This window comes from Nomascus leucogenys, chromosome 3 (genome assembly GCF_006542625.1).
Source record: "Nomascus leucogenys isolate Asia chromosome 3, Asia_NLE_v1, whole genome shotgun sequence".
Classification (NCBI taxonomy): domain Eukaryota; kingdom Metazoa; phylum Chordata; class Mammalia; order Primates; family Hylobatidae; genus Nomascus; species Nomascus leucogenys.
The window spans coordinates 132,974,819-132,999,199 of record NC_044383.1 but is presented as its reverse complement, the minus strand read 5'-3'; the positions used below and the strand labels follow the sequence as shown (position 1 = coordinate 132,999,199).

Genomic DNA, 24,381 nt, shown 5'->3' with positions numbered 1-24,381 from the left:
CACATAGAAATTCTCTGGACAAGATGCAAAAGTATTAGAAACGGAGAATATAATATATGCAAGGAATGGTACTGATGGAAGCTGTGATAAAAATGGCCATTTTGAGGGCTTTTTTAAAAGTGTCAGATTATCCATTTAGCTTCCTTGCATTCATTTTATTTTACCTGGAAGAAAATAAATTAGTAGCACATGAAAAATAAGAAAAACAGGCCGAGGCGGGCGGATCACGAGGTCAGGAGATCGAGACCATGCTGGATAACACAGTGAAACCCTGTCTCTACTAAAAATACAAAAAAATAGGTGGGCGTGGTGGCAGGCACCTGTAGTCCCAGCTACTCAGGAGGCTGAGGCAGGAGAATGGCGTGAACCCGGGAGGCACAGTTTGCAGTGAGCCAAGATCGCGCCACTGCACTCCAGCCTGGGCGACAGAGCGAGACTCCGTCTCAAAAAAAAGAAAGAAAAATAAGAAAAACAAACAAAGCGTATGTTCTTGTTAGTCTTGAGGACCTAAATATATATCATAAAATTTTTACATACAGACCATTCTCAAACTGTGGCTATTTTTGTGAAACTGTTGAAATATTGCAGGTACCCCACTGACCACTACCATTCAGTGATGATTGGAGGTTAAAATTTATAAAGAGACTTTTATATTCTGATAAAATGATAGATGTTTATGCTATTCCACAACTGCACCACCTTTTCAAATACCATTCCATTACTATTGCTTCTTAGATGACTTGATGCTGGATCACATTGGATATGATATTTCATGCTGAAACTCCCTAATATGCTCCTCAATCTGACATTTGAATTGCCTTAGGGGAAATTTCTAGTCAAAAGCTTGCATAACTTCATGTCACAGAAATTAAAGGAGTAGCTATTTACACAAATAATATTTTTAACATGCAGGAAAGAATTCTCTTTTGAGTCAGTAGAGTATGGGAAATAATAAATTCTTGGAAATCTGTTAAGGTATAGATGCCCAGGCTTAGAAAGTTTTACCAATAAGCAACTTATAAATTCAAAGACATAAAGTGTAGGTGCTACACAAATAACGGCCATATTGAGAATGTTTCCTATTCAGAAATTCTTAGCATGAAGCCTAGAAATGAGGTCACTAAACTACTTACATATCTTGGCATCGAATGTCCTGGTCATTGCAGAGAAACCTTAAACTACTAACAGCACTGGGAATGTTGAGGTGTTAGTGAAAGCATTCGTATATAGCATGAGTGTAAGGGAAGCCAATATTAAGTATGGTATATCATTAATTGATAAAGATGCCTTTTGTGATATTTTTCAAACTATTTGCCGATAATATTGAAAGAACTATGTGTTCTCTAGCAATGTGACACTTAAAGAATAATGAACACTTTTAAATTTTCTTACTATGTGTTAGGTATGGCATTAGCATTCTGCAATGCAAAAGATGAAAGCAACCAGTCATTGTCCTGGTAGAAGGCAAAGTGTACATGGTTGCTGTGGCTGGAAGCTGTGTTGCTTTCTTCACAACCAAGCTTACCGCGTCAAAACAAATGAGCCAGGAAAAAACCTTTTCTTGAGGGAAAAACCTCACAGAATCTAAACACTTTAACTGTGATTCTGATCTATTTATTTCTCCTCTCCTTCCTTACACTCTGTTATGTCTGGAACCCAGCAATGATTAGAGTCACAGGACAGAGAAGAACTGTTGGGGGCAGAGTTTGTAGATAGATCATGTAGAACCTTCTAGACCATGGCAGGATTTTTGAATATTACTTTGAATGACATGGAAAATCATTAAAGAGATTGAGGCAAAGAGCATGGTATATCTAAAAGGATTATTCTGAGTACTGTAGAGTAAGAAGAGATCATAAGGTATAAGGAGTAAAGCAAGGAATCTAAATGGGAGGTTATAGGAATAATCCAGGCAAGGGATAACAGACACAGACTAGCCTGCCAGCAATAGATGTAAAAAGTTTTCAGATTCTGGATATATTTTGAAGACAAAGCCAGTAGGATTTGCTGAAAAATTGAATTCAGGATGTAAGAGAAATGATTCAAATATAAAACCACAGATTTGGGTTTCATAATTTGGAAGAATGGAGTTGCTACTAACTGAGATGGAGATGACTTCAGGCAGAGCAGTTTTGATGGTGGATATTGGCCATCTTATTGGTCATGTTAATTTGAGATGTCTGGTATACATGTAGAGATGTGACATGAACAACTGCATATAGGTCTGTGTTTCAAGAAAGAGGTCTGGCTGGGCAAATAACTGCCAGCTGACAATATGTAGTTGGTAGTTAAAGCCACAGGACTGAAAGAGATCACCAAGGAACTAAAAATTACAGCATTCCAGTATTCAGAAATTGTGGATATAAGATCCCAACAGATAAATTTCATAGGCAGAATTGAAGTCTATGTGCATAACTATGTCAACTACTGTCAAGTCAAAGAAATAAAAGACAAGGTCAGCACGGTGGCTCATTCCTGTAATGCCAGCACTTTGAGAGGCTGAAGGAGGAGAATTCCTTGAGCCCAGGAGTTTTAGACCAGCCTGGGCAACATAGTGCAACCTCATCTCTACCAAAAATTAAGAAATTAGCCAGGCACAGTGGTATGGTGTACACCTCTAATCCTAGCTACTTGAGGAGCTGAGGCAGGAGGATTTAAAAAAAATAGTATGACAGCATATCCTATGTCAGGAGACTTGGAATAAATCTTAAAAAGCAACTGTTTTTCTTGAGAATTGACCATATAGGAACTTTTGGATTTTGATAGTTGTATTAGTTTATTCTCCACACTGCTATAAAGAAATACCTGAGACTAGGTAATGTATAAAGAAAAGAGGTTTAATTGGTTCATGGTTCTATGGGCTGTGCAGGAAGCATAGCACCTTCTGCTCTGGGGAGGCCTCAGGAAACAAACACTCATAGTGGAAGGCAAAGGGGAAGCAGGCACATCTTACATGGTGAGAGAGAGAGAGACAGAGAGAGCATGAGAGAGAGTGCTACACACTTTTAAATGACCAGATTTCAGGAGAACTTACTCACTGTTGCAAGGACAATACTGTAGGGGAAATCTGCCCCCATGATCCAATCACCTTCCACCAGATCCCACCTCCAACATTGAGGATTGCAATTCGACCTGAGATTTGGAGAGAGACACAGATCCAAACCATATCATTCAACCTCTGGCACCTCCAAAATCTCATGTCTTTCTCATATTTCAAAATACAATCATACCTTCTCAACAGTTTCCCAAAGTCTTAGCTCATTTCATCATTAACTCTAAAGTCAAAACTCTCTTCTGAGACAAGGCAAGTCCCTTCTGCCTATGAGCCTGTAAAATCAAAAACAAGTTAGTTACTTCCAAGATACAATGAGGGTACAGGCATTTGGTAAATACCCCCATTCCAAAAGGGAGAAATCAGCCAAAATAAAGGGGTTACAGGCCCTATGCAGTCTGAAACCTCAGGAGGGCAGTCATTAAATTTTAAAGCTCAAAAATAATCTCCTTCGATTCCATGTCTCACATCCAGGGCACACTGGTGAAAGGAGTGGGCTCCCCGAGCCTTGGGCAGCTCTGTCACTGTGGCTTTGCAGGGTTCAGCCCTGAAGCTGCTCTTAAGGGCTGTTGAGCACCTGTGGCTTTTTCAGGCACAGTGAAAGCTGTCAGTGAATCTACCATTCTGAGGTCTGGAGGATGGTGATCCTTTGTACTCAGCTCCACCAGGCAGTGCCCCAGGGGGGATTCTGTGTGGGACCTCCAACCCCACATTTCTCTGCATTACCCCAGTAGAGGCTCTTTCTAAAGCCTCCACTCCTGCAGCAGGCTGGACATCCAAGCTTTTCCATACATCCTCTGAAATCTAGGCAGAGGCTCCCAAGTCTCAACTCTTGGATTCTATGCAACCACAGGCTTAACACCACATGGAAGCTGCCAAGCTTATGGCTTGCACCCTTTGAAGCAGCAGCCTGAGTATGTGGGCCCCTTTGAGCCATGGCTGGAGCTGGAGCAGCCTGAATGCAGGCAGCAGTGTTCCAAGGGCATGCAGGACAGTGGAGGCCTGGGTCTGGCCCACAAAACCATTCTGTCTTCCTAGGCCTCCCAGCGTGTGATGGGAAGGGCTTCTGCAAAGGACTCTGAAATGCCTTTGAGGCCTTTTCTCCATTGCCTTGAATATTAACACTTGGCTCCTTTTTTATTATGCAAATTTCTGCAGCCTGATTAAATTCCACCCTGAAAATTGACTTTTTTTTTTTTTCTACCACATGGCCAGGAGGCAAATTTTCCCAACATTTATGCTCTGCTTCCCTTTTAAATACGTTTCAGTTTGGGGTTTTTTTTGTTTGTTTGTTTTTTTTTTTTTTTTTTTTTTTTTTTGAGTGTATGCTGTTAGATGCAGGCAGGCTATACTTGAATGCTTTGCTTCTTATAAATTTTTTCAATAAGATACCCCAAATCATCACTCTTAAGTTCAAAGTTCCACAGATCCCTAGAGCAGGGGCACAATGCAGCCAGGTGCTTTGCTAAAGCATAACAAGAGTAACTTTACTCCATTTCCCAATAAGTTCCTCATTTCCATCTGAGACCTCCTCAGCCTGGACTTCATTTTCTATATCACTATTACCATTTTGGTCACCACCATTCAACAAGTCTCTAGGAAATTCCAAACTTTCCCTCAGCTTCCTCTCTTCTTCTGAGCCCTCCAAATTCTTCCAACTTCCAGTTACCCAATTCCAAAGCTTCTTTCACATTTTCAAGTATCTTTATAGCAATACCCCACTCCTTGGTACTGATTTTGTGTATTAGTCTGTATTCACACTAAAGAAATACCTGAGACTTGGCAATGTATAAACAAAAGAGGTTTAATTGGCTCACAGTTCTGCAGGCTGTATATGAAGTAGAGTGGATTTTGCTTCTGAAGAGGCCTCAGAAAACTTATAATCATTGTAGAAAGTGAAGGGAAGCTTAGGAAACAATCATGGCAGAAAGTGAAGGGGAACAGGCATGTCTTACCTGGCTGGAGCAGGAGCAAGAGCGTGAGAAAGGGGAGGTGCTATACGCTTTTAAATGACCAGATCCCTGGAGAACTCACTATTGTGAGGATAGTACCAAGGGGAAAAACCCATCCCCATGATACAATCAACTCCCACTAGGCCCCACCTCCAATGTTGGGGATTACAATTTGACATGAATTTTGGGTGGGGACACAGGTCCAAACCATACCAATAGTCTTATTCTGAGAGTACCTGAAAATCTCCTGAGACCCATTATCAATCTCAGGACTACAAAAAATCAAAGTCCTGTATTCATTCATGAAAATCAGTCATCAAATACTGTTTTATAAGAAGTAGTCATTTAATTTGATCAAGCTTAAAGAGTTCTCAGGGAGGAATCTTAGGCAGAATGTCACCGTTGCATCTCTTCATCTGAAGAAAAAGATTGGTTTAAGAATGTAGTACAGACACTACAGCTGCCATAAAATGGAGTGGTCCAAATTTACCAGGTTTCTTTCTACCCTCAGTGGTAGGAAGCAGTCCGTTTAGTAGATTTTCTTGTAGAGCCATGTCTCCAAATATGCCACAACTACCTGTATCTAGATTGAGCTTAGCTTTGGTAAAAGAAACAAGACCTAATTCTGATGAACTTGTTCTTCTATGCATTCTAACCGCAAAACAGCTGGGACTCAATGTTGAAATATAGTAGTTTAAAACTTCCATTGACTTAGAGGGAATGTTGGTCGACATAGTTTATAGAAATAATAATGATAAAAATCACTCCCCAAATTAAAGCCAACCTGGATTATTTCAAAGTTTATTTCTTTATTGTTTCACTGCTACCCAACTCCAAAGCAGTGATAAGAATTTGAGATAATCTGAGGTCTTAACTTATGCCTGACTTGTTTGCCACATAATAAATTTTAGGTATTAAATATATTGCTATTGTTTTGGGGGCATGATCAGTCTTTACACTTTCTAAACAGTCACAGATGCTTATGGATGTGGATACCATGTGAAGAGTTCATCTCATTTCTCATAGTTTCAAGGAAGACTGTCTTACCTGGGACATACCCAGAGAAATTCCCATAGCCTTAGTGACTAACCTGATTTCTCTTGAAAATAAAATCTCTGATGATAGGAAAAGCTCCCCCATTGTTGATCTCTCATAAAAGCTCCAGTTGCATCCACCCCACCCTCAGTGTACTTCTGATGAGGTGGTTGAGATGGTGCAATAAAGATCAAAGGCATTAGGCCACATTTCTAAGAGAGCCATTTGTTTTTGGCACTTTGTAGGATTTGCTTATTTTTACTTACAGGAAATTTTATATCACTAAATTTATGTGGTCATGTTATTTTTAAGAATATATATAAAAAGAATTACATAACTTTAAAAATATACTCTGCTTTTGTACCACCTAAAGTCATCTTGCATAATGGAAAATAGACCTAGAAAGTGTCAGTTCAGCCATGTCCTCAGTGCATTGATCTCCTTTGCAGATTAGCTGTGGATTATCAGGTTAGTTCAGTGCATTGATTTCCTTTGTAGGTTAGCCCCACTAGGGCTGTATCTCAAACATCAATGTCTTAGCTGTAAAGTGAGGATGTTAGGTCAGACTAAATACTAAAGTCATGTTCAGGCTGGGCGCGGTGGCTCACGCTTGTAATCCCAGCACTTTGGGAGGCCGAGGCGGGCGGATCACGAGGTCAGGAGATCGAGACCACGGTGAAACCCCCGTTTCTACTAAAAAATACAAAAAATTAGCCGGGCGTGGTGGCGGGCGCCTGTAGTCCCAGCTACTCGGAGAGGCTGAGGTAGGACAATGGCGTGAACCCAGGAGGCGAAGCTTGCAGTGAGCCGAGATTGCGCCACTGCACTCCAGCCTGGGCGGCAGAGCGAGACTCCATCTCAAAAAAAAAAAAAAATAAAGTCATGTTCATCAATAAAATTGTCAGGTTTCTGTGTAGTTCAGTCTTGACTCAACACAGAGTTCAGCAGGCCTGGCAGGCATTTGCACCTGTCTGAATACCATTACATACCTTCTCTTTAGCCTTCCCTCTTCTAGACTGGATGTCCCAGTTCATACTTCCCTTTGTGTTTTTCATGTACAGTAATTCAGCATTTCCAGTGACACCTTTCTGGCTGTGCTTCAAAGGGAAGATGACGCTAGAGCTGGCAGCACGACCAGCACTGTGTAAATCACCCAGACAGACAACAACACAACATCCATGAATAGACGGCAGAGTTAGCAAGAAAAAATAGCTTGGAGGATGGAAAAACCCCAAAGGTGTGAAATCTCTGGCTTTTTTTCCATTTTATTTAGCTTTGCTTATCATTATTTTTCTTTTCTTTCCTACCCATTTGCCTTTATGTTCTAAGATGTAGTAGGAATCTTTAGTAGTTATGGATCATAATTTTTGAGTCCACAAGCAGACATTATCTGATTTAATAAAAAATTGGAAAGGTGGACCTTAGCCATTCAGAACAACTTCTTATTAGCAAATCAAAACTCTGAGCAAGAGTCTTAGAGCAGGGCCAATAAAATGAGAAGGGCCATGTATTAGAAAGTTAGCTCAGACCTCCAGAGGCAGCCTCACCTACACTTCTGACTTAGGCCAGGCTACAGGTAAGCAGGATAAACAGGAACATCTAGTTCTTTGTTTTATTCATAAACTACTTGGATAGGAAGTTGTCTTGTTAGAACATGCCCCATGTTTCCATCATCTTCTCTTAATATTGATTACACCCAACAAAAAAGACAGTAGCACTCACAAGTTTTCAGCATAATAGAGAAAATGGGGTGTCACCATTGTAATGGATCTGATGCATAGCTGGCCAAGTGTTAACACTGCCTGGGGGATATATTTCCCCATGGACCAGGCATACTGCATGCTTTTCCCCATTTCTAATCAAGGGGATGTCTGTGATCATTAGATCTAAGTAGATAAACATATTGTCCTCAGATGCAGAGTTTCATGTCCTTCCTGGACTCATTTCTGCCCTTGTGTAAATTTACACAAAATGGTCTCCTTGGTTACTGCAGCTTGCTGTATGTAAGGTTTTTCAGTGACTGCAAATCTTTGGGATTTTTCAACATTTAGGTAATTACAGATTCTTCTATAAAGGGGATGTGTTCACTTAATTTTTTTTTGTATTCAACTTTAAGAGGTACATGTGCAATTTTATTACATGCATAGATTTTATAGTGGTTAAAGTCAGAGTATGTAGGGTATCCATCACCTGAGTAAAACACATTGTACCCATTAACAACTTATCTTCATCCTCCCACCAAACCCTTACCCTTCTGAGTCTCCAGTGTCTATCACTCCACTCTACATCCACGTGAACAAATTTTTTTAGCTCCTACTTATGAGTGAGAACATGCAATGTTTGTCTTGCTGTGCCTGGCTTGTTTCATTTAAGATAATGACCTCCAGTTCCATCCATGTTGCTGCAAACAACATGATTTCATCCAGTTATGGCTGAATACTATTCCATTGTGTATATACACCACATTCTGTTTATCTATTCATCCACTGATGAACACTTAGGTTGATTCTGTATCTTTGCTATTGTGAATAGCACTGCAATACACATGCAATTGCAGGTGTCTTTTTGATATATTGATTTCTTTTCCCTTGGTTAGATACCCAGTAGTGGAATTGCTAGATCAAATGGTAGTTCTATTTTTAGTTATTTAAAAAATCTCCATACCTTTTTCCATAGAGGCTGTACTAATTTACATTATCACCAATGGTGTAAAAGAGGTCAGAAGTATTTTCTTTAAATCCTGGCCATCTAGCTACTGTGTAGGCCTAATTGACGTTTTCTCTTGATCCAAAATATATCCATCTTTATATTGCTTTGCTACTAACTTAAAAAGGAGGAAAATAATCTCACGCTTATTTCTAGATAATTTATTTATTCATTTTTTAACAATGAATGCGTATTTTGTAAAGACCTCTTCTGTAATCCAGGCGCTGTTCTATGTGTTGGGGATGCAGTGGTAAGCAGAAATAACCATTCCTTACTTGTGAGGCTTAACATTTTAGTTGGGGTCTCATGCTATGAACTTACTGTTCTGCATATTGCAATTATGTTGGTCTTCAGTGATTTGTAAACACAATAATCTGTGAGAATATTAATGGACACTGATTATTCAGAAAATAATTGGTTATCATGCTGAATGCCATTATTTATAATAATTATTGTTATTTATAAACTCCTAGTGTATGTGTGCATGTATCTGAGCATGTTTAAAAAGAACTGAACTGTGTGGCATGTGTTGTCAAGTACATTCACAGGAGTATGAATTTAGGTGAGGATTTTGTACAGTTATTAATTGCTAATGAATTCATCTCAGAAGTACAAATGATGCAATGCATATGTTTATATATATATGAGAACCATTAAGAGTTACATGAGTAACTTAATTAATTGAGAAAAACAGTGGCTTGTAAATAATGGGTGAAGTGAAAATTAGCCAGCAAGAGTGCTAAAATAGAAATTCTGTCTGTTTAGCTTCAACTTTATTATAAGAAACCAAGAACTCAGGTTGCACAGTTTTCCTTCATAACTTCATTGGAATAATGGTTGGAGTCACTTGTGTCTTTTGCCATCCCAAGGGGAAGTCATTTTGCAGATGATAAAGTTATATTTAGACACTATGTAAATTTCTTCAAATTTTAGAGAAAAGGAAATTACTACCAGCCCAATGTAAAATAAAATGCCTTGACTGCTTTTATTTCTTGGGGAATGTCAAGTGGACTCTGAAACTGTAAATATCCACTGGCTGAACTTGGTAATTTAGCAAAACCACCCAGATAGATTTGTGTTAAAAACACCTTTCTTAAACAAAAAAACTGACTAGAATCACATTTATTCATGAATGTTATCACTAACTACTAATTCCTGCATTAACTTGTCTTGTGTGCACTGTGAAAAGTGCAACCTTAAAGGAAAAAAGGAAATTTCTGGCTTTTATATGCATATGAGACAGTTGTTTAAAGGAGAAACATGTAAGCATCAGTGAGATTTTTTAATAAAATGGCTAAGTTTGAGAATGTTTTCTTATGTCTCAATTGAAAATATAAAGCCCGCTTTGACTAAGCAGAGGCAAGGTCATGCAATCCTATGGGCTATAACCATTTAAATGTGGACTAGAATAGAATATTTGTCTGAAATGAGTTATATAACAGAATATGTGATTGCAATTTTGATCCTTCTAAAATCTGTGCTTTTGGAGAAAGGTGATTGTCAGAGTGAGTGCAGTAACTCTCTACCTGTTATCCCAAGTTTCAAGGAAATAGGTTGATAAGATTCAGTGATATTACAGGGGAAAGATCTGGTAGCTGTGATAATTATCCTGGCCATGCCCTTTGAAGATTAGGATGGCAATGGCAGCAACCATCAAATGAAAGGCTGGCAAAATTAAAATTGATGACCACATTACACTGAAGCTCATATATTATACTCAGTGAAAGGAACCATGCCATACAAATAAGAAAGCCGCAATTTCTGCTCATTCCTAATTATATCTCTTTTTTCCATCTGTTTCTATTCCAGCACCTTAACTCATTCTAGTAGAGAAAGAAATACGTTTCTTTAGGATTTAGGAGCCAATTTTAGTGCTTTTTAATGTAAAAAATGTAATACAAATGTGAAATAAATTCTACCATTTTTGACTGAAGGGTCACAAGGCCACTGGAAATATAAGAGGTTGTGAAGGTTAGTGCCATATATGGAGAAAATGTGGTTCTTGATCCAAGACACTGATGTGAGATTTCAGACTTTGATACGCCAAACACTGTCCCTAGGCACTGACAGGTTTGGGGTCCACAAGAAATTAACCCTTTATTCAAGGTTGGAAACATGAAGTCAAATGGTTTCACCTCAGGAAGGAACCGTATTTTTTTCCAAGTCCAAAGCCAATAAATAGATGGATAGACAAGGTGCTTTCAAGTTGTAATCAACAGGATTACACAGTGGAAAGTACTTACTGGGGAAGTGAGGGCCACTTTAGTCTGAGGTCAGTGAAAGTAAGCCTGTGATGAACTAGTATCAGGGAAAATGAGAAACTCAATACATTGTCATTGGTTGATGCTATAACAGAATGTGTTGCTACAGAGACCTGCCTGTGGAAGATCAGGGTGTTGTGTGTGCTGTTTACTATGATTTTCCATAGAGCAGTGCTCAGTTCTTAACCTCCATTCAACAAACATTTGCCCCACAAACATACATACTTATTTTATACATTTTGATGGTTGTTTTCTATTTCTAGTCCTCATTTCTCTTTTCCTTCTGGGATTTTTAAACTATCAAACCTGGCCTCTTTAGCTTCCCTTTCCAATAAAGCCTATATTAGTTGCATGTATTACTGCAGAATAACCTCATGGTTTTTGCTTGGAATACTTCTTGCAACCTGATATATCAAGACTTCCCTGATTGGTTTAGTTAGGACATGGCCACCTTCCCTCTAGACTGCCACAACTCTTTGCCAACTCCTCTGTTATGGCACTTAACACAATTGGTTGAAATTCTCTGTTTACATTCCTGTTTCTCTAACTAGACTATAAACCCTTTGAGAGTAGGGATCTTCTCACCAATGCCTGGTTCAGTAGTATGTAGTGGGTTCTAAATAAATATTAACTATGTACTGACTAAAATTTTTATATTCACTGAATAAAAGAATGAATGACTATAAGAAAGGTTGATTGTATGACAGCACTAGGGCTATGCTGATTAACCTAATTAGCTGAACTCCCTTAGAGCTAGGATATTCATAAGGAATTGATAGCACATTTTTCAAGCATGTAATCTGCTTAGAAAAGCTGAGGAATAAAAGCAACAAATCAATACTTGAGAAGAGTCCGAAGGCTAATATTTTCTGATGCTTAAATGCATAAAAACCTGAGTCAGAAGAAAAATTAGAAAATTACAGAATGGAAGTGACCTTAGAAAACATTTGGACAAACTTCCAGAAAGAATATAAATTAACTATCCTAAGGCCTCACGTGTGGTTATTGGCAGAGGGCCAAAATTCCAGTCTCTAAACTCCCAATCCTGGGCAGTTTTCTCTATTCTGACTGCTGTGACAACTCCATTTCAAATGGTTTTGCATCCAGCATGAAATGCAGATAATGTGTTTCTCTTGATTTTTGCTCTCATTGAATAATTTTCAGCAGCTCCTCCGATTGCTTTTTCTTTTTTGCTGTATCCTGCTGTGTTCACCCTTAAAGAGGACATCTGGTCATGTAGCAAAGAGAATTATTCAGTACTTTTTTCCAATATCCCCTCAGTCAATCAGTCAACAAGTTATTTATTGAGCACTTGCTGATGTGAGCAACACAGGGCTAATATGATAGAGTTGGCTGCTTTTAAACTCACTGCATCAATTAAATAGCACTTTGCATGATTTTGACTTGGCACACCTCAAAGGACAATATTTTTCAAGGCCACTGTGAACTCTGTAATGGGAAGCTCACCCAGTAATTTCACATAGAATCATGCATTTTGGCCTCATCCCCAGCGTAAGCTTAAAGGCTGTCAGATACAAAGCATCCAAGACCAAATTCTGTCCTCAGATGTTCAAAGACCTTGTTCATCTGGTTTTTACATATTATGACTGAGAATGAACACCCAGAAAGCAGTAGAATGAGAAGGACATTTCTTTTGTCAACATGAAGTTTTGAATGTTTTCATAAATTTTGGATTAGAGACCAGGATACAGTGGGAGTAAGAATGACCACTGGGAGTTTGTGACAATGTTTGCTGATACTTTGTCGTCCAAATACCCTACCTTCTGTGACTCAGGCTTCAATGGACATATAAAGAGATTAATTAAACCTTTTGGAAAGAGGTGTTTCCAGTAACTCAACTCATTAAATCACACTGCTCAGTGCACTGGGCCTGAGGAGGTGGTTGGCTTGGGAGGAGTGGTGATGTAGGGCCATGACCACATCACAAGCCGCAGGTGACTCTGGAATCTGAATAATTCTTGGGGTTACCCTGGCATTTGACTCAAGATGGGAAAGCCAAATTTTCACGTGGGTGTTCTCTTCCAGTTCAGTGGACAACATTTGAGAATGAACTCAACCCAGGATAGTGTTGCCGGATAAAATATAAGACACTCAGTGAAATTTGAATTTCAGGTAAACAACAAATAATTTCTTAGTCTAAGTATGTCTAAAATATTGCATCAGACATATGTATTTTTTAAAATTATGTTAAAATTTAGGCTTACTTGTAATTCAGATTTACCTGGGTATCTTGCATTTTTTATTTGCTAAATTTGGCAATCTTAAATCAGAACTTTCTCTCTGTCAGTTACATTATAAGCAAGAAGCAGCTTAGGGTGTTACTGTGAGACTTTCTGTGGATTCCATCTTGCATAGCTCTGTAAATTAGTCATAACTCATCTGGCAGTACAAGTTTAGCAAGGGCAGCTCTTGATCAACACTTGGATGGGACACTACCTGGAAAAAGCTTTAGGGGCATTACTGCACACTGGTTAATAATGTGAGTTTGGAGTCAAGTGACATGAGTTTGAAACCTGACTTTGCACTGCTAGTTATGTAACTTAGGGCCAATTACTTAACCTTCCTGTACCTCAGCTGCTTCATCTGTGAAATGGGGATAATGGTATCTAACCTGAAGTTGTAAGGATTAATGGAGAAGTACACATAAAGTGCTTGGCAATATCACAAAAACTGTGTAAATATTAATTATTTTTGCTTATGAGATCCAGATAAACTTCTGGATATATTTTTACTTATTGTAAAAGTTAAATTTAGACTGCTTATATGTAGCATTAAACTCAAGTCACCAATTTTAAATTAATTCATTGCATAAAAGGGTTTAACTTAATCATATGTTCCTGAGTATCTGCTTAATCAAACCATGCTGTAACTATTTTAATTGCATGACTCTGTACACAGAACCACTAGAGTCTCCATGTTATTCAGGTTTGTCAATTTCTACTGTAATATCACACCAGGGGAATAAGAATGTTCCATGAAAAAGATCCAAGGAAAATTAAAAACTTTTAAAATTATTTTTAACATAAGTAAAGCAATATCAAAAGTAAATGTCTCCATGAAGTCCAGGTACAGTTTATATTAAATAAGTCTGTTCTGAAAAGAGCAATCTCCTGAAATCATGAAGAAAATGTGTGATGACTCTATCAATATGAGATCAGAAAATAGAAAATATGAGATAATGAGTTCAAGAGCTTTTAAGGAGGAAAATAGACTAAAAATTTGCTGAGCAAGAAAACTAGACATTTTAGATAATGTCTCAATATAATCATGCCATTAAATGGCAAAGTATAAATATAATTTAGAATTCCATCTTTGGTCTATGAAAGAAGACTCATTCCACCCAATCTTTTTGTTTTTAATCAGCCATAGTAAATTTTTTCAGCTTCAATTGAAACATAAATGAAAATATAATACCATTTACATATAAATGAAATTATATCCAGTTATAGAGTAACTGCTACTTGAAATTGGAGAAAACAATAACATATTTCAAAAGGTCTGGAAAAGGGAATTTTGAAGAAGACCTACTCAGAATTGAAAATCCATCAACCAGTGCCAGCTGCGTCTATAGGCCTGGTGTCCAGTGCCTACAGGGTTCATGTTGCTTTTCTGGACTTGGCCCCTTGTGAGTCTGTGGGTGCACTATTCCCAGGGAAACTTCAGTTCTTACACACATCTTTTCAGCAATGGCATTTGCAAAGGGCCTCTCAGAGCCATGAGAGGGGCATATTCAAGCCCTGACACCCAGGGGAGAATCCCTAGTGTAATGATTCTTCTGGGATGGGGCTAGGTTTCCTGGTGCTACTGTAAGAGCTTCCAGGGAAATATACAGAGACCCTGGGGTAGTCCTTCAACTCTTGCAGAGGAGCCTTCAAATGCTAGCCTCATTGCTGATGAGCAAAGAAGCAGAGTTGCTAGGATGAGGTCAGGAGATCGAGACCATCCTGGCTAACACAGTGAAACCTCATCTCTACTAAAAAATACAAAAAACTAGCCGGGCGTGGTGGCAGGCGCCTGTAGTCCCAGCTACTCAGGAGGCTGAGGCAGGAGAATGGCTGAATCTGGGAGGCGGAGCTTGTAGTGAGCGGAGATCGCGCCACTGCACTCCAGCCTGGGTGACAGAGTGAGACTCCGTCTCAAAAAAAAAAAAAAAAAAAAAAGGATACAATTGAGATAAATACATATAACGTACATAGCATCACATAGAAGGACTCATTGAGCGTTTGCCTGTTCGCATGGCTGGGCAGAATTCTTGCTCTTAATCAGGTCTCAGGGCCTTTGTCCTGTACTCCACAGAGGGATTGTGCAGGCCTTTGTTTTCCATTGGAATTGATTTGAATTATTTACTTAAGTGGTACCTGATATGCTTCAACCCAGTTCTTGAAAACAAAACAAACGTGTATGTAAAGCTTCTTTGGACCTTTGAGTAAGAAATTTGGCCTATTTTTACGTGCCAAGAGGGAAAAAGATGAATACTTAATGGATTCCATGGCTTTTTGTGAGTTGTGTTGTTTGGAATAAATTGAAAAAAGTTTTAAGCAAGCTGTTATGGCTTATAACTGGATAAATGTAGCAATCTAATATCCTGTTTTATCCAGGTTCATAGGAAGTGAAGATGGTTTCCTATCTGCTGATACTCTCTGGAAAACTCAAACCACTTTATTATTAATTTTTCCAAGGCAGCTATACATATACTTGCTTGTGATCCTGTACTTAAGCCTAGTCTTTGGTAAGCAGGTATGCGAAGATGACTAAAGTAAGTGGCAAATACTGCAGGTGAGAAAGCTAGAACAAGAGCAGTGTGGACTAGCAGAGAATCCAGGAAGAACTAAAGCTTACATGGATGTCCGTAGCGAAAAGCCGTAGGAGATGGCCACCTGAACCCAATGCATCTCTTATAATTAATTTCAAATAAGAGTGTTAGAAAACATATTTCTTTCTGTTCTCTGGAACAATGCTATATTGGACCAAGCTATCCAACAAATCTGTTAATAATTATAAAATATCTGAAGCACTTTGTATTTGCAATAAAACATATAAAAGTGCTTTGTATTATTTTAACCAATAAAAAGGAAAGAATTTAAGTAGATTTTTATGTACCCTGATATTTAAACCTACTCACACTGCTAATTTGGACCTCAAATTTCGACTTGAAACTCAGTCTTCATTTTTTCTTTTTTGACCTCTATGTAACTTCCTCTTTGGTCCACATCTCTCGTGGTTTATGAGGCAGAGTTTCAGACAGATGACCTGAGTTGGAAGATCTACTTAATGTGGTCCTGTAAGGTGGGGACTTTATATTAAGGGACTGTGGAGTAAAAGATAATTAGGAGGAATTGCTTAGCAACTGGGAATAGAGGTGAGTGCAACCTCATCTGACAGATGAGGGAACTTAGAGCAATTTCAATCAAAATGCCAAAGGGAAATTTTGGGTTTGTTTGTTTGGTCTCAAAGTGATCGTGGATTTAAAAAAAAAAAGAAAAAATAGTGAAAACAGCCAATTTTTTTTTAAATGCCAGGATTTCCACTGTCATATATTAAAACATATAATAAAATTTTAATGAAGACTGTGACATTGACCTAAGAAAAGACAGAACAATGGAACAGAATAGAAAGCCTAGAGCCTGATGTTTATGAAATGTTACTGTATGATAAATATGAGTTGCTAAACAATGACAGAATGACACATCATTAATACATGGTACTGTGAGAATTAATTACCATTCAGAGAATAATTAATTCTAAAACCTCATGTCATATACCAAAATACAATCCAAATGAAAAATTGACTCAAAAATAGTAAAAATATAAGCAAATGAAAAAAATAGCTGGATATTTTTGGGATAAAGTATATATCCACCCTTTCCAAAAAAAAATAGATGATTTCTCCCTGAAGTTTCATAAGACAATAGCTGCCATACATAAAATAAAAAGATCTCTTTAACGCATAGATTTTGTAAAGTAATGAGAAAATAAATATAATTTTCCATAAAGGCAGAAACCAATAAGCTATCTGTTTCTCAGGCCTCCCCCCACCTCCACAATGTTCTTTTTCCTCAATCTAGCCCACTGTCTGGCACATTATAAACACTCAATATAAATGTGTTGAATGAACAAATGAATTATTGAAAAAGATAAATATCCCACTAGAAAAAAGTTTGAAGAGCAGTTACAAAAGAAGAAATATAATAATTCATAAATATAAGAATCTCTAACCTCACTAGTAACCAAAGAAGTGCAAATTAAAATGCAATAAGATAGCATTGCCTGCCCTTCAAATTAGTAAATGTTCATACAGTTTAATGCTCAGTGTTTGAAGAGAATGATAAAACAGATGGCAAAATTATAAACTATTATCAGCTTTTTAGAGGTTTAATTATATATATCAAAAACTGTAAAGTATCTTTATCTTTTGATTAAGAAATGTATTTAATGTAATTATTAGAGCTATTCAAGAAGGTTTGGGAGTAAAGTTATGCATTGCTTTATTATTTTTTGAAGATTGTACTTGATCTGTATGTCCATAATGTAGGGTTATTTAAAATAATTGCAATGCATGAATAATGAAATAATAAGCAGCCATTAAAATTGAGTTTTAGAGATTATTTAGTGTTATGAGGAAATGATTAGGGCAGATAATGCAAAAATAGCAAGTTAAAAATAAATTCTAATTCTCGAATGTTGTTTTCATTGTGTTGACTACATCATAAAATTATAATAATGAGTGGATTCAGTTCCGTGAATTCCATGGAATTCCAGGGAATTCCGGGGAATTCCGTGAATTCCCTGAGATCCAAGGGAGGCAATATGTACAACCTTGCCCTATCCGTTTTTAAAAAGTATGTTTCATAGAGAAAGATTGTTTAGGCATATGTATACACAGTAAGAGTGGTTACCTTTATGAAATGGGGCCAATGCGGATTTTATCTATTTAATATTCTGATGTATTTTTTAAAAAATCATCTTATAATAAGTTGAATTACCTTTATATTCAGAAAAAAAGCATATTTTAAATTAAAAATTGAGTTCCTCCAGGTTGTTTAAATGCTCAGTGGAAGGTTGAAGAATCTTCCAGAAAGAAGAAAGGAGCCTCAGAGACAGAGACAGAGACCTGTCTCCCCAGAGGAGGTGGAGACGGGGTGGAGCCTGACCGTCTGGAGTCGTTCTGCTGAGAGAAAGCCTGGTTGCTGTGGCGTATGCGTGGCAGGCTGGAAATGATACCCTGGGGGTATGGTGCTCTGTTCTGCATTAATTCAGGCTCCAGTCTCCAGGCTCCCTACATCTCCTGTAAGGACCAGGGGAGCTGGCAGCTGCAGGAGAAGGGGGATGCGGGGGGCCATGGAAATACAAATTTTCATAGCAGCCGAGCCCAGGCAGAGAAACCCTCCCTGTGAAGTGAGTTGAATAGTGTCCTTCCCCCCTACCCCCCAAAAACTGAGGTTCCACTTGGAACCTCAGAATGAGACCTTACTGGGAAATACGGATTTTTGCAGATGTAATGATTTGAGGATGTCAGGGTTAAAATGATCAGACTGGTGTCTTTATAAGAGGAAAATGAGGAAGGTTTGGACACAGAGGAACACAGCATAGAAGGCCAGGTGAAGATGGTGGCAGAGGTTGGAGTGATGATGCTGCCTCAAGCTAAGGGACACCGGGAGCCACTTGAAACCGGAAGAGGCAAGGCAGGATTCCCCGCTAGAGCTTTCAGAGGAGGCGTGACCCTGCCAACACCTTGATTTCAGAATTCTGGCCTCCAAAATTGTGAGAGAATAACTTTCTGTTTTGTTAAAGTCGTCCAAGCTGTGATAATTTGTTTAGACACACGCAGGAAACTAATACAGCCTGGTGAGATGGTAAGGCTGGGTAAAGTCCAGGAAACAGAGGCTTTCCAGTGCTTTTTAGTGGCAAAGTTCCTCATCACTGTGGTTGTGAAACAGGATAGCTCTATCCAGGAAACTTGCTCTGACTTCCTGTCTGGTGTTGGTAGCAGGTGATTGATATCGTCCTTGTAAGTAATGAGTCTTAAATTGAGTGGTGCCTCCATTTAAGAAAAGGTTAATGCATGTTTCTGAGTGCATGCTTCTTGAATGAATTTGAGAGATATTCACTAGAGACATTGAAGTAGGTACTAGGCACAGACAGTGACCTCATGGCGTTTTAGCAAAAGGAAAACCAGTTCTCCTGTGAATTTTGGTAAAGTGCTTTTATGTGGCCTGTTGGAAAAGGCAAAGGAGAAATCTCTGAGATTTTTTTTTTTTTTTTTTTTTTACCAAACTGGGCTGTGAAATCCAAGTCTGAGATTCACTGGCCTCTTGTGAAGCTCTCTGACAAGGCATGGAGGTTTCCAAGAGGAAAAAACCCTCCCTCCTCCTATGTTAGAAGATGACTTTCCATGCAATTCTTAGTAATTTAGACAGAAGAGAGGCTGTGGAGGAATTCTTTCTCTGGCGCTGTTCTTGCCATCTCTCACAGGTAAATTCCCAAAGAAGACCTGATGTGTATGTTGGATGATAAACAATTCAAGCAAAATGAGATTTCAGAAAATTCTGATGTCCATATTTAAGGTTCATCACCTTTAAAAAAATTCTTAGTGATGAACACTGTTTATAGTGTATCAGGGAACAGTGTGAACCTGTAGCTTTGTAGGGGTATTCACTGATGCCAAATGAATCCTGTGGCTGGTAGCTTATTTATGGCTGTGCTATCATCTTAAGCAGAACACAGAGAAGCAGCTATTGCACAAAGGGTTAGGAGCTTCTAGGGCATTATTCATTGACAATAATCCACAGCCTGCTATGAACAATGCTGCATGCTGTGCAAATATAGCAAGAGTGCCTTCATAAATAATGCCAGAAACACTAGTGGTGCCAAGGCAGATAGAATATATCGACGGCAAGTTAATGTGTTAGGCCCCTGGGTTTGCTTAATTATATAGGCTGATTTACCATAGGCAAATGAAGAAAATTGCCTTAGCTAAACGCAGATTTGGGAGTCCATAATCCTGTCTCTCTTCCCTACCCCCAGGCTTAAGATAGATCCTTCTAATAATGATGCAATTTGCTTGGCTCCCCTGAATTCTGTATTCTTACAAGACACAGTGCCGTTGTTCTCATTTTGATGATGAGAATGGAATGTGTTTTCTCTTCTTGTAATTATCTTCTACAAGCAACCAAAATGTATTTTGAGCTTGTCCAAAGATGTCAACATCTGCTTATTTTCAGGCTGTTTGTCTGCATAGGAGGTAGTAGTCTAAATCTATTTCTCAATTTATGCAAAATTGCATCACCCACACATTCAGGCCATATTCCTGAGATGGGAAAATGGGAGATAAGTTTACTTGTAGGGAATTTCTCTCTAGAATGTGATCATGTATCACATGTTTGAAAGATAAGAGAGAGAGTTTTCATGGGGTTACATAAGACAAAGGTGAATTGTTCTCAGAATCATACCAATGACAAGGTGGTAGGCAGAATAATGGCCCCCTACAGATGTTCACATCCTAATCCCTGGAGCCTGTGAATATGTTATGTTACATCACAAATGACATTTTGCAGGTGTTATTAAATTCAGTATCTTGACATGGAGAGGTTATCCCGGATTATCTGGATGAGACCAGTATAATTATAATGGTCTTTATAAATAGAAGAGGGAGGCAGGCCAGTTAGTGTTAGACTGATGCACCATGAGACTCAACTGGCCATTGCCGAGTTTGAAGGTGGGTACGAGGCTACAACACAAGGAATGTGGGCAGCCTATAGAAGCTAAAAAAGGCAATGTATCTTGGCTGACACTTTGATTTTAGCTGAGTGAGACTCACGTCAGACTTCTGACCATCAGAACTGTCTGATAATAAATGTGTGTTGTTTTAAGCCATCAAATTTGTATTTTTTTTACAGCAGGATTGGAACTAATACAGAAAATAATAAGTAACTCATACCATCACCTCTGTCTTAGTCTGTTTAGTGTTGCCATAAAGAAATACCTGAGGCTAGATAATCTATAAAGAAAAGAGGTTTCTTTGGCTCATGGCTCTGCGGGCTGTGTGAGAAGCTTGGCACTTTACAAGAGGCATCTGCTTCTGGAGAGGGCCTCAGGCTGCTTCCACATATGGCAGAAGATGAAGGGGGAGCCAGTGTATGCACAGATCACATGACAAGAGAGGAAGCACCTCCACCTCTGAATGGGAGGTACCAGACTCTTTAACAATTAGCTCTTTCAGGAACTAATAAAGTAAGAACTCACCCCCAGGGGAAGGCATCAATCTATTCATGAGGGATCTGCTCCCATGACCCAATTACCTCCCCTTGAGTCCCACTTCCAACACTGAGGATCAATTTCAGCATGAGGTTTGGGAGACAAACATCTAAACCTTAGTAACCACTATGAAGAAGATGATCTGGTTGAGTTATTCAGTTACGTTAAGGGATTTTTTAACTAAATGATTACTACATACCAAGCATTGTGCTTTTGCATTGGTGATGTATCAGCAAATGACATATGAACATTCCTTTATTCTCAAAATATAGTATTGAGTTTCTACCATTTGCAAGGCACTGTTTCAGGAGAAACGTGCGTAAGATAAGATGAGAAAGATGAGATTTCTGCCCTTACTTAGCTTATGCTCTTGTATAGGAGAAAACAAATAATAAGCAAGTGAATAAATAAGGTAATTGCAAGTTGTGTTTAGGGCTATAGAGAAAATTACACAAGGCTAGGTGATAGAGGTTAATTGAAGGAAATCTCCCTTAGGTTAGTGGCATAGGGAAAGCCTCTATGAGAAGAAGAAGTGAAGGGCAAGAAGGAGGCAGCCCTAATAAGCTCAGATGTGGAATGTCCCAGGCTTAAGGGAAAGAAAGGAAAGGCAAAAGCCTAGAGATGAGCATGAGCTTAGGGAACATGAAGAACTGAAGGTCAGTGTGAAAGGGGAGTAGTGTGCATCGTGGAGAGACTGGTAAAAGATCACTCAGGGCCATGTTAAGGACTCTGGCCTACGAAGAATAAAAATGATTCTAAGAGAAATGGGAAGGCAATGGAGGCATTTAAGCAGAGTGGCATGATGCAATTGATGTTACACTGTATTGGGTGGCCTTGAAATAATTTAAAGTGCTTTTATGGTATTATTTGAATTTTGAACCTAAAGTGAATTTAGATATCATTAGCTACATTATTTTTTTCTTAATGGAAACTGGTGCCCACATTGGTTGATTCACTTTGTAGCACGCAGATCTCTTTGTGTGTATCTCTAGTTGCTACTGTTTTTATTGTGCTGCCTGCCCAACATGTGTGCTCAGTTTCACTAATTTTTCTTTAGTATTGGTTCTTCTCTCTTTTTTCCCCCTTTTTAAATAAAATCAGTTGGGAACCAAGATCTGCTTTAGAGGGACTAAAGAATTTCACAACTACTGGAACTGGACTCGAATTAGAAAGAAAGAGTCTGTGAGAAATAGAATCTCTACTGGGCTCTTTGTGAACTTATACTCATGAATGGCTTACTGTAGTTCATTCATACTGTTTTATGAAATAAGTTATTTCTAGTAACAACCTGCATAACCTTTTGATTTTTTTTCTTTTTATTTGGCGAAGAGAGAAAAGGATAGCACTGAAAATTGGAGGGTTGGCTGTTGCTAGGCACCAAGCTGACATTTGGGAAGTGGAAACGAAACCCAAGAAGATTTAAAAAATAAACAAGCATTTTAATCTTTAACTGCAACTCCAATGATTCAAATTAAGTTATCTGATTACTAGTATTTCCCAGACTTTTAACAAGAGAATTGGGATGCTATTTTTGAACTATCAGTACTCTGTCTGTTGTATTTATCAGCACAGTTATTTTTGCTCCTAATATGTTTGTCAGAGTCACTGAAATTTATAATTTTTAGGTTTAGTGGTTAGAGGAGTAGACAGTTGTTTGCAAGACAAAGTCAAATTTATGTCATTTAAATTTCAATAGAGTTGGCTTGAATATTTTCCTAAAGAGACCTTTGAAATATAGGTAAAATTGAATAAACAATTGACTCATTCCATGATCATTGGGGTTTTTGTCCACCTCCATAAAGAGCTTCATACCTTTGACCTCTGAAATAATTGATTCAGACCCTGAGAGATGTCACCAATTGCATTTCCTTTCCTCCGAAACATTCCCTTTTCATTCATGGCTGTTCTGAAAGAAAGGCATGGCCTCTCTCCTAAGCTCTGTGGAGCCTTAGTAATCTCTGTGATAGATGATGCCAGCTTTGTGTACTGATGTGTTTATAGTCATAATGCCAATAATAAATGAGGTAGGCCTAACTCTACCAAGAGAAGCAAAAACTGGACACTGTGTAACTTTGCAGAATTAGCAACATGGGCCCGTTACACATGGCAGCACTGTGCAGTTGTTGGAAGTGCAGCCTTCAAAGCCAACTGCTTGTATTGGAATCTTGCTCTTCCATTTACAAGCTGTGTGACCTTAGGTCAGTCACTTATCTTCTCTGTGCCTATGTCTTCATCTTTAAGAGGGGAAATTAATAATAGCTACCTTATTGTTATTAAGATGATTAAATGAGATGGTATCTGTAAAGCTCTTAGAAAAATGACTGACATGATAAATACTAAATAAATGATTTGATAAATGAAATAACATACAAAGACATACATGTGACTAATCTGTCACCAGATCATAGTATTTTCTTCCACTTTTCTCTCCTATTTTCTTAAACTACACCTAGAAAAAGGAGCGATTTAAATGTTTCCAAAAGACAGTCTTTATGAATAAATAAATACACACATCATTCCTATTTATAGAAAACCAGTCCTTGCTTTGCATGGTTCTCAAATACATGAATTTAAGTTGCTACAGTTTGTTAAGATGGTCCTCCAACAACGTGGCTCCAATGACAGTTACCATGGTATATTAACTGGATAATTACATAAAGTACAAACTTCCTGTTAGCTCTTCTGTCTACACCCATTGTACAAATGACAGATGTGCATCATGATCACTGACCAATTTTGTCACTTCTTTCAAAACTTGTCAGTGATTGATTACTGAAAATCTGTTTTCAGATCACATACAGACAGCAAAGTGTGTAGTTGTGTTGCGTTTTACACAAATGGATTATCAACAGAGTAAACTGACCAACAAAAGTGAAAGTGTAACAAAGAAACAAAATTTGGGAGTGAACTGAATGAACATAAATGGAGCTAAGAAGAAATAGTTGTTACTGGCCCCCATTTGAGACATTCTAGATCTGCAGCCAGAGGGCCTTAATGAAGGTGAATTTATCTCCCTAAATGAAGAAAGAGGTCGTGGCAAAAAGAATAAAGCTGTTATAGATGACATGACATTTTTACATTAAAAGAACTCTCAGAGGTA

General features: G+C 38.3%; 2 long non-coding RNA genes across 2 annotated transcripts in view; both read left to right on the top strand.

The window, feature by feature from the left end:
• The window catches only part of LOC115834466, a 275,808-nt gene that overhangs the window by 163,182 nt on the left and 88,245 nt on the right, over positions 1–24,381 (top strand). The gene's annotated exons all lie outside the window — the stretch shown is intronic.
• The window catches only part of LOC105739575, a 140,944-nt gene that overhangs the window by 31,875 nt on the left and 84,688 nt on the right, over positions 1–24,381 (top strand). Inside the window, exon 3 of the long non-coding RNA XR_004029384.1 lies at positions 7,101–7,276. This is a non-coding gene — a long non-coding RNA (uncharacterized LOC105739575). The remainder of the gene's footprint in view (positions 1–7,100; positions 7,277–24,381) is intronic.